Source organism: Pogona vitticeps, chromosome 4, assembly GCF_051106095.1.
Source record: "Pogona vitticeps strain Pit_001003342236 chromosome 4, PviZW2.1, whole genome shotgun sequence".
NCBI classification, from domain to species: domain Eukaryota; kingdom Metazoa; phylum Chordata; class Lepidosauria; order Squamata; family Agamidae; genus Pogona; species Pogona vitticeps.
The window spans coordinates 55,711,664-55,723,323 of record NC_135786.1 but is presented as its reverse complement, the minus strand read 5'-3'; positions in this window follow the sequence as shown (position 1 = coordinate 55,723,323).

Below are 11,660 nucleotides of genomic sequence, written 5' to 3'. Positions count from 1 at the left end.
CTATAGAATGTAGGAAGGAAAATTATTGTTTTAGTTACAGATTGTTTATATAAATTTAATTTCCCCCCCCCCACCAAGTGCAAACCTCCTGGGTGACACACAGTGAAATCAAGGACAATAAAATAAAATAAGACTTGAAAAATACACATTTAATATTGATGTCTAAAACAAAGTAGGTGCTTGAGAAATATACAGGGTGATGGTATTCCAGAGGCTGAAGATCACTATTCGTTTATGAAGGTGGACATCTAAGAGAAAGTCTCCAGAAGAGAGCCTCCATATATACAAGCAGGTGACTCTATAAGTAAGAGCTAACATTTTTAATTCTGTTTAACCAAAAATGTGTAGATAGTGAAAGTCTTTGACCACTAAAACTATATGATGGAATCAGTGGATCCCACTTATCAACCTTGCAAACATATTTTGTACCAGCATGTGTTTGAAAAATATTTGGAATCAAGCAGACTCATAATTAATGGATGGTAGTAATCCAGCCTAAACATTATGAAAGGAAAAAAAATTATGGAAAGATCAGCAAATATCACCTGCTGTTCATGCTCCTTGCTGATACAAACTTCCTAACATACCTGGAGTTGGCAAATGTCTCAGTTCACCAGACAGAAAGGCCTCCCGGTTTGGTCCAGCAAGACTGGCCTTGTGTAGCACTACATGACCATTTATTTCCAAAAGAAATTGCAAGTGTAACATAGATCATGTTTTCCGGTTATGAGATAGAAGTATGGTGGCAAAGTACATGCTCATACATGTGTCATCATGACAATCCACAGAGCCAAACCTCAAAGAGTTTTAAAAAACAAGGACAACTGTATTGTTCTACAGTGGGGTCTCTACTTAAGAACTTAATCCTTATTGGAAGGTGGTTCTCAAGTTGAAAAGTTCTTATGTTGAATCTGCATTTCCCATAGGAATGCATTGAAAACCATTTAATCCATATCTGCTTTTTTCCGTCCATAGAAACTACAGTGGAACCTCTACTTAAGAACTTAATCCGTTTTGGAATGGTGTTCTTAAGTTGAAACGTTCTTAAGTTGAAGGAAAAATTTCCCACAGGAATGGACTGAAAACCAATTAATCCGTTCTGGCTGTTTTTTTGTTATGTAGAGGTGTGTTCGTACATTGAAGCATTAGTTCCCATAGGAACTAATGCAAAGCTGGTTAATACGTACTCTACCACTAGGGGGAGAATTTTTTTTTAACCTAAGATGACCTAAGGTTAAAAAAAGAGCAGGAAAGGTTTTTTTTTTTCCTGTTCTTATCTTGGATTTCTGTTCTCAAGTAGAAGCAAAATTTAGCAAATGGAGCTGTTCTTAAGTTGGATTGTTCTTAAGTAGAGACGTTCTTAAGTAGAGACCCCACTGTACATCAATAAATCAACTCTAGATGTTTTTCATATCCACCAGGAGCATTTATTTTGTAAAGCTGATGTGCCTTCATTGATTATTCAGGACCAAGCCATCTCCAAACACTTTGCATCACGACAGAGACCATTTACAATAATTTGTTGTTGCTGAGAAAGTCCATTCTTTCTCTATTCTCCAGCTAAACTCTGAGAACAGGGAGGCCTGAGGAGGGCTGGGGGATTGTACCATTGTCCCACCCAGTGAAAGCATTCCATGGCTTTCATCCTGCAAAGCCTCATTCCATTACTGCACTGGAGAGTAGAGGTAACAAAGAGATATAGAGAGATTCAGAAAAGAACTTTAATGAACCTCATAGATTTGGCTGTGTCTCTTCATGCTGCTCCTGGTGTGCCACACAGATGTCTTTTATGTAGCTGAGGGACTAGCTCTCTCTTCAGTCTCCCCATAGACACCCAGCACCTCACACTAATAATTCAGCTCTTAACACTGTGACAGAACCTTGTAGAAACTGGCTTCTGAGTCATGAAAATCCATACTGTGGCATAGCTAAGCTCCAGTGGCCCTGACCTTGGAAGGCAGCAGCTGCTGCTCCTTCAAAATGCATGCAAACAGCTTCATTGGTGCCTGGCTGCATGCAACTGCCTCACTATTGGTAGTCACCATAGTGAAGGCTGTGTAAGCCCAGCCACACGCAATCCTGCCTTCCTGGAGCTTTGCTCTTCCTGTGTGCCAAATGTGTGATGCGAAGAGTTGTGAAGCCTCTGACAGGGCAAGGGGAGGGGTAACTTGGAGCTCGTCCATGAATGCTAACAAAAGGGCTTGTATGCGACAGCTTCAGCTGCTATAGCAACAGGGCTGCAGATAAAAAATGTTTGCTGGCCCATCCTGCAACTCTCGGTGCCTCTGAAATGCAAGGGCAGGCCAAAAGGAGCAATTAAGGCCTGGGGCTGGCAGGCAGGGATGGGCTTTTGAGATCTCCCTGCAGCAATTAGTTATAGGGGGAGATTCATGGTGTCTGCGCTTCTTACGGTTAATCTTCAGGTCTGATATGGTTGTTGTTTTTTTAAAAAAAATAACTCTCATTCTAGTTAACCATGAGCAGGGAATAGGTTTTATAAAGGGTATTGTACTTAACAGGGGCTTGAGGGTTATATCAAGGGTCCTAAGATCATTTCCCAAGTCTTCAATAATGGCCAAAGCCTTCTTGTGCAGTTATACCAGAGGCAATGAAACGATGTAACTCGCAGTGGCAAATTGCTGCTAATTGAAGAAGTTCCAGCTTGGATTCCCAGTCACACACCAAACCACACAATGAGGAATCCAAGTAGGGGCTGTTGCTGAAATGATATGTTGAGGAAAATTTAAAATCTGGGGAGCTTTAACATTCAAAATTCAGATTTTGATTTGCAATTCTGACATCAACATGTAAGATTTGAATTCCTGAACCAGAAGATAATGATTATGAGAAATTGGATATGTGCACATTTTAAAATTCACCAGATTTCAAATGTTCTTAAATGGTTGTTGTGGGTTTTTCGGGCTTCTTGGCCGTGTTCTGAAGGTGGTTTTTCCTAACGTTTTGCCAGTCTCTGTGGCCGGCATCTTCAGAGGACAGCAAACTGTGCTCTCAGTTTGCTGTCCTCTGAAGATGCCGGCCACAGAGACTGGCGAAACGTTAGGAAAAACCACCTTCAGAACACGGCCAAGAAGCCCGAAAAACCCACAACAACCATTAGATCTCGGCTGTGAAAGCCTTCGCGAATACATTGTTCTTAAATGGTCATTCTGGTTTTGTTCCTCATTCCTATTTCCTCAAGTCAGGGTGTCCAGGACTATAGTCCCTAGAGACACAGGGTGTTAAACTGCATTGGGAAACACCTGATAAAATTTATTTGGGGATAACTGAATGGGTTTCTTCTGTTCACAGAAGCTACTATTTTAAAGATCAAACTTTATTTACCCCATTTTTTGTCCCAGATCACATCAATGAGTGACACTGGATCAGATCTTCGAAACATTACTTGTTTTGTCTACAACTCCTACCATCACCACCGCTGGTCAGCTGGTATTGCCATTGGTGCTGATGAGGAGAATCTAAGAATTGTAATCCAAACAGTCATGCCCTGGACTACTTGGGCAGATGGGGTTGGTTTCTTGTGTAGCATGTGACCTGAGCTGCCTGTGTGACTCACTTGAAGCTAGCACACTGATGAGCACATTTTTGCAGGGTATCTCCTCTTTTCTCCCACTTAGGGAGAAAAGCCCATAGTTTGAGCTGCATGGGATGATGGTGGGAAGCTGATGAGTGGAGGGGCCAACTTTGTGTGAGAGGGAGGATGGAATTAAGATCCTTGAGTTCTTTCCAGCAGTACTGTAAGCAAACCCACTGAACTACAATCCATGATTTAGTTTTTCTGTGCTTGAATATTAATAATTCATCGGATGAGTTGACAACAGAAGATTTTAGGAAGCAGAATTGTTGGACAATTGGTAGTGGAGCTGCTAAAAGTTTTCTTGTCTGGCAGCTGATTCCCACCACTTGTGTTTGCTGTTCTGAACATTTTTTTAAAAATGCTGCATCTCTGCTGCCAAGAGGTGAGACAGCTGCAAAGTTATTCTCATCACCAATTTCAAACATTCAAAATAATGAAAAAAGTGGAAGCCTCAGTGGGGTCTCTACTTAAGAACGTCCCTACTTAAGAACAATCCAACTTAAGAACAGCTCCATTTGCTAAATTTTGCTTCTACTTGAGAACAGAAATCCAAGATAAGAACAGGGAAAAAAAACCTTTCTTGCTCTTTTTTTAACCTTAGGTCATCTTAGGTTTAAAAAAAATTCTCCCCCTAGTGGTAGAGTACGTATTAACCAGCTTTGCATTAGTTCCTATGGGAACTAATGCTTCAATGTACGAACGCATCTCTACATAACAAAAAAACAGCCAGAACGGATTAATTGGTTTTCAGTCCATTCCTATGGGAAATTTTGCTTCAACTTAAGAACGTTTCAACTTAAGAACACCATTCCAAAACCAATTAAGTTCTTAAGTAGAGGTTCCACTGTAGTTTCTATGGACGGAAAAGAGCAGATACGGATTAAATGGTTTTCAATGCATTCCTATGGGAAATGCAGATTCAACATAAGAACTTTTCAACTTGAGAACCACCTTCCAATATGGATTAAGTTCTTAAGTAGAGACCCCACTGTATTAGAAATAAAAATTGATCCAATGTGATGGCATTCAAAGTACAGTAAAAGAAAACCCTGATCTTTAATTAAAAATAATTAAAATCAAAATTTATCCAGCACAAGACAAGCCAGTCCAGTCTGAATATTCTAAAAGAGGGAGGATGCAGGGAGCTGTTTTAATCAGAGCATTTCTCCCCTCTAGAGTGACAGAATACATGAGTACCATACAGAATATTCCAGATATGAGCTAAAGCAATTCCAAATATTGGGGGGGGGGGGGAGAGAGAACCATGCCAGAATTCCTAGGGTGAAATGACATACTCTGGAAAAATGGGACCAGATCCACTGCAACTCCCTGTTGTATCATATTATGTCAAGCCCTGCTGCAGTTCAAAACTATGCCAAATCCGATCCTTTTCTTCTCTGGTTTTTACAGATGCATTGCAGTATCGGGGAGTGTAGGACTGTCCCATTTTTCCTGCCAGTTGTCTGCCTATTCCTTCCCCATCTCCCATTTTCTCAACCTCCTTGATCCCCCCTCAACTGCTTTCATTTCTTCTGATTTTTTTTCTTCTATGCACCTCTGTTCACACATGTGGGTGTGTGATTCCTTTTTCTTCAACTTACAATTAAACTCACATCCAGGGATGTGCATAAGATGCCTTTTAAAGAAAAACTTAAAAGGCGTCTCGGAGCTGGACATAATGTTCCCATCATGTGATGTCATGCCCAACTCCTGATATGTCCATGATAGCATTATGCACATCAGACTGAATCGAAGAAAAACACTGCAATTTGGGGGAGGGTGTGTTACAAGCAGAGGTCATGCTTGTTCACACCTAACCTGCAGCAAATATGCATTCTCTGGTTTATCACAAACATGTAGCTGAAGCCCTAGAGAGTTTTTGCCAGTCAGTGTCAATCACATTCATTGGGCTAGACAGACTGTTATACTGATTCAATAAGGCAGCTACCATGCAGACCTTGAAGAAGAAATTGAAAAAGTTATTTTTTGGGCTACAGCTTCCAGAATCCTCCAGTCAGCCTGGCCAGGAGTTGCAAAAATGCAACTTTCCTAAACTTTGGCCTGGTAGGAAACACTGTCCAACAGTGGTCTCTGCCAAATTATGTCACTGGAAGTTCTGAGATCTTTTGATTGCAAAGCACACAGGCTCTACCACTGAATTCTGATTCTCACCTTTACAATACTCGTACTTTAAGCATACAAGATGTTGTGAAATGGGGAATTCAGATAGTCAGAGATCATAAGACTTAGACTGTGACTACACTGGCAAGCCAAATCAGAGCAACTCAGCTTAGCTGTGGCTTGACTCCAGGCTATTTTACACTTCTCTTCTTATTAGGTGATCACACGGAGACTGTGGACTGTTTCAGTGATGTAGTTCAATCTGTTTCACAGCCCACAATGCCCCTTCCTTTCATCCAGCCTGCTGCTGATCCCCAGCTCTCCTTTTAAGTTTCATTGCAAGTTTAAACATTGCTGTTTAAAATGTTGCATGGAGCTAAGGAAGAGACCATTTCCCAAAGTTCTCCATAGCGTACAAACACATACACACATACTATGGAAGCAGTTGTCTGCTGTAGTTCATTGGAATTGTTTCTATTTCATATTAATTTATCTCTTTATCTGGTTTCTTTTGGGGCATTTTGTCCATACAGAGACAGTTTAGTGCTAAACTAGTACTGTATATCAATAGTGATAAGGTGATCTAGCTAAACTTGGTAGTTAATTTTTTGGAACACCTAGAAGAAAGTTTGTGATGAGGTACTCACTGTCCAAAACATTGCGTCCAGCTTAGCACACCACCAAAATACTACCCAAAATCACAGCCCTTGTCATTTTGGAAAACGAAACAACTGATCACATGGAAAAGTCCATTTGAACCATTCCAGCTTGAAAGAACTAGAGCCCCCCTGTGGCAGAGGAAAAAACTGCATGGGGAGCTAAAAGGGCCAGATTGATTAAAATATACCTTTGTGTCATGTGATCAGTTTAAAAAAAATGAATTCATCAGTTTTATACCAGCAACAAATCCCACAGCATTTGACCATGTAGTCATAGCCTTAATTGGTAAGCATATATGATCCATGGCGGAAGCAACTATACAAAGAAAACTACCTACACTGCTGGCAGCTGTTGCTATGTATGAATTGATCAGATTATTAATAGATAGGCTAGTATCCTGTTGCCTGAACATAGAGTGGCAGGGAAATGGTGTAAGTTTCCCTCATGCATACTTATTTTTGCACTGGCTGGGAGATAGAGCACACAACAAATCATGCAATGAGAAGCCTGCTGGAATGGGAGGCAAGCTTTTAACATGATTTGTTGTCCATGCCATATTGTTGCAACAGGATACTAGCTATGGTAGTTTTTATTTGATTGGCTTACCCCAATTGATATTATAGAAAGATAGACAGGGCTACTGGTTAATTGCCTTTAGCAACTACACAACAGAAATGCTCATGTATGGACGGTGTGTGTGTGATCAAGTGGTCAGGAGGTGACCTGGCTGGCAATGGGGCGGCAATTGGGCAGGCAGTGGGTGAATGATTAAGGTGGCAGCAGTTGAGCTGGCAATAGGAGGTGATCAGTCAGGCAATGCGTAGGCAATTTTGGGGGGGGGGAATCAAGCTGACAATGGGTGGGCAATTGGGCAGGCAGTGAGTGGGGAATTCAGGGGGTGATCCAGCTGGCAATCAGGCAAGCAATGTGTGTGCAGGGGTAGTGATCAGGCAGGCAGTGAGGGGGCAACAGGGCAGGCAACGTGGGAGTGGGGGACCATCAGAGGGTGCAAGGACAGTGCTTTAATTTTTTTAATTCCTGCTATCTGGTATAGCGCTGTGTCAGATAGTAAAAATGTTTTTTTTTTAAGTAGCAGGGACATAGACACATGTGGAACTGATTCCAATGATTCAATTGATTCATTGATTCCAATTGATTCCAATGAATCAATTCCATATGTGTCTCAAAATAAATGGGCCTCTGCCAGAGGAGCAGAAAAACTCACTCCCCTGGCACAGTAGTCTGTGTGTGCACCTGCCTTGTGTGTACATTAAAATCTAAATTGGGTTGTTTCCAGCCCAACCCAATACAAAAGAGTGTGTGTCACTGGTATTGAGACCTCTTGTATAGTTATTTTTAGGGTTCCCCTTCCTTCCTACTCACACCTTTCTCTTGCCCCTTCAAGGAGACATCTCACCTTTGTTCTCTAGAGGTGAAAGGGGCAGCCATGGATACCGACACTTCACATTTCCCTAGGGCTTCTATCACCTTTCCTATCCCAAGTGTACTTCTCTCCTAAAATCAAGCTTTCATATTTTCTTAGGAAGGAGTGTGGAAACTATTCCTTTACAAAGAGGGGGTGGAGGTGCTCAGGTAATTATTCTTTTAATGTTTTAAATGTTCTGAATGTTTTATGCAAACGTATTTTTACATTTTGATGCTACCGTTTATTTGCATTTTATTATTTCTATTTTTTCTGTTAAATTGTATTTTTGTACGGTTTTTATATATATTGCAAACTGCCCAGAGTGGCCTTCAGCCAGATGGACAATATAAAAATGAAACAAACAAATCAATAAATTCTGAGTTTCAAAAGGCTGAATCCACAACCTCACACTGCTCCCATGCAACAGAGATGAGCCTTACGAACAGTTTGGGCCAGACCAGTTGGGACTGTCATGATCAGCTGAGTGCTCTCTAGTGTCTCAGAGTGCTTCACAGGCAGAATCTCACTGCCATCCTTCTGGAAATCTTATGAAACAAGTTAATGTTGTTATCCACACTAAACTGCAGATGGTAATATTGAAAGTAAGAGAGACAAAGAGAATGTGTGGCTTGCCTAGGGCAGTGGTCCCCAACCTTGGGCCTCCAGATGTTCTTGGACTACAACTCCCAGAAATCCTGGCCAGCAGAGGTGGTGGTGAAGGCTTCTGGGAGTTGTAGTCCAGGAACATCTGGAGGCCCAAGGTTGGGGACCACTGGCCTAAGGCAACCTGTTCAAACCTGTGGACCTGTAAAATGTAAGACAGGCTTCAATCCTACAAACACTTGTTTGCTGATGAATCCAATGAACTCAGAGCATTTTACATCTGATCATTTAAATATAGGATTGTTAGTCTTTTGTGTTACATACACTAGCACTCATACATCACCCCTTCCATGATTAGAAAGATCTGCATGTTTAAATTGTATAACTCAACATTGTAGGGCATTGGATAACAGTTTCTGTCTTGGACAGTGACATGGTATGCTTAATGGAAAGAAGAAGATGATGAAAAGAAGACAAAAAGAATAAAATTGATTATTTTAGCATACCTCTTACCAACCATTAGTTTGCACCTGACTTCCTGGTCATTATATTGGTGATGTCTAGCAGGCCATTAAGCAGAAGTTCAGTGATAAATTTTGAAGTGCTGTTGTTGCTCATGAGAATCCCAATTGTCCTGCTTCTATGGATAGTAAAAATAACATTCAGGCAGCTGAGTTGATCCACATGAGCAAACCAGGAATTTTCGTTTTGCCCGGGAACTATTTGTAAAACTAGCAGGTCTTAACTGCCCAGTCAAGATCAAGCCATTTCAAAACCCTAGGGGCAGGTCACTGCAATAAATGGCTTTTATTGAGGACAGTAGCTAAGCTCAGAGGCAACAAAGAAGCCTGAGGGGAGTCATAGCACCACTATCCCTGGGAATCAAAACTGCAACCTTACAAGTTTCAGCTGTTACACCACTGTGTTCAGTCACCATCACCAGACCATCTTCATCTGTGCAACTATGCAGCGGTTGTACATAGTGCCAGAAATATGTACTGTGTATCTGCTTCAGGACCTTGCTGTGCATACAGACTAAATAGAATCTGTGCAGCAGTCAGGGTATACAAGGTTATGTCATTTCAGGACATCTTACGCTCACAACATAACCTACATGAAAATGTGTTTGTTTGGGTTGTATAGTGCTTACTCTTGAAAAGAGACATCAAAAGATTGTACAATTTATCATCCCAACAGCATATATTGACCCTCAGAGTGTGCTAATTACAACTTACTTTTGCACACATTACTTTTGATTTGCTGTGTAAGTACAAGTGAGTTTTCTGATTAATTAAAGAAATGACAGTCTCTGTAGATCTGTGCCAGAAACGTGCTTGCTCTCTCTGTTCAGTGGTGCTCAAGGGTGTGGGTTTCCTTTTCTTGATATATTTTTTTAAAAAAGGAGCCCTCATCAGTGCCATCTACTGGCTTGACATTAATACAGCTAAAGGGAATGCGTGACCTCAGAAAACCTCACTCTAGCTTGCCATTACACAACTGCTCCATTTTGATACAGATGTTAGAAAAAGGAGCACCCCCACTTTAACCTGATATTAACCAGATACTAAATTCAGGAATTGCCCTTCATGAAGCTCTTGATGAAATACCATGTAACGTTGCAACAACATTGCATTAAAGCTATTCCAAAGCAATACTATAATACTGTTATTCTTTAAAAAAATGATGAGAGTGCACAGGCACTAAAATTTCAGCAGAGTTCAAGCAGTGCGATTAGTACCAGGACAGCTTTCTCTTTCTAGCTTTTGCAATTCTGCAGAAGAAATCGCTCTTCCTTTAAGGCTCTAAGAAATACATGCCATAAAGTCTGGGTGGTGAAACAACATGCTCTGCAGCAATTTCATGAACACAGATGCTGCCTGTCCCTTTCTCATTGATGGCTAGGCAAGTGCAGCCCTCCATATACAGCCGCCTGATGCCTAGTGTGACCTGAGATAGGTATGCCATTTAAATAATTTTAATGTTTTACACCTTGCTTCCTGCCAGCTTAATATTAGCACAGAGGAGACTCTAACAGAGATCCCAACTAGTTATTATACTCATATTATATTCAGTAAATACATTTTGTTCAATGGAGGCTCTCGTTCCTGGCCCTTACTTTCTCCCCATAATAATAACAAAGTCTCTATCAAGAGTTAAAGAAAACTCCTCCCATACCTGAAGTCTGGGATCATTCCTGCACTTGGGTAACCCTCTACATATCTGTATATAATGCCAATACATTGAATGTATGGCTTGGTTCCCAGTGAAATACATTTAGACAGTTTTAATTTCCTGCGATGGTACCTTCAAGTACACTTCTTGGACCTATGACCATGGGCTACATAATCTTTACATTTATTTGCAAAAATTATGCAGTGAATTTGTGAGAAATGCTCCTGAGATCATCACTACACCATATCTTTTGATATTTCTCTTCCTAAAGGAACGCCAAGCATTGCAGTCCTATAAGGGGCTCAAAATCTTTAACAGTGTTCTCAGGGCCCTCACCAAATAAAACTTTGATGCCTGAGACACTGTAACCATTATTAGTAATTTAAACCAGGATTTTCTTAGTTTATGCACTCACAGAAGAAAGAGGAAAGGTCAAGCATTGGCTAAAGATGCACACTTTCCACCCCTAAGACTGGCAATCCTCCATATGACCATTTGTTGCAAAATCAGGCACATCACCGGTCACACAATCAACTGCATGAAAGACAGCCCACAGGACAGAAAAAGAGTGGGTTGATTCCTCTTGAATGTGTTGAACTTTTTGTATGGGATTCTGCCCACAAAATAAAACCAATGTTAAATTTGTAGTGTTGATATATTGTGAATGTAATATTACTCTTTTAATATTAGTCCTACATCCCATGCCAGTTGTGAACAAGTACAAACCGGCTAGTGAGGAGCTGGAGCACCTTGCACCTTTTACCAGGGCCACAGTATTTGTCAATGCATTTAGCTTTTGTAGATCTTCTCCACAGCCATCCTCAGCATTGAGAAAAGGAAAGAATAAAATCATGGAAAGGAGCCAGCATAGGAGGAAATCTCAAGCGTGCATAAATTGCAGCTGCTGGCTGTTCTAGAATTTGTAGAATGTTCTAGAATGCCGTGCCCAACAGCTGCAGTTTCTATAGGCCTTTCATCCCACATTGACCGCCTCCACTGGTATGTAGGACAGGGAGCTTGAGGTGAATTGTGTAAAAGAAAATCCTCTGAGTCCTCATTTTTTCTCACACACTCGCCATAGGA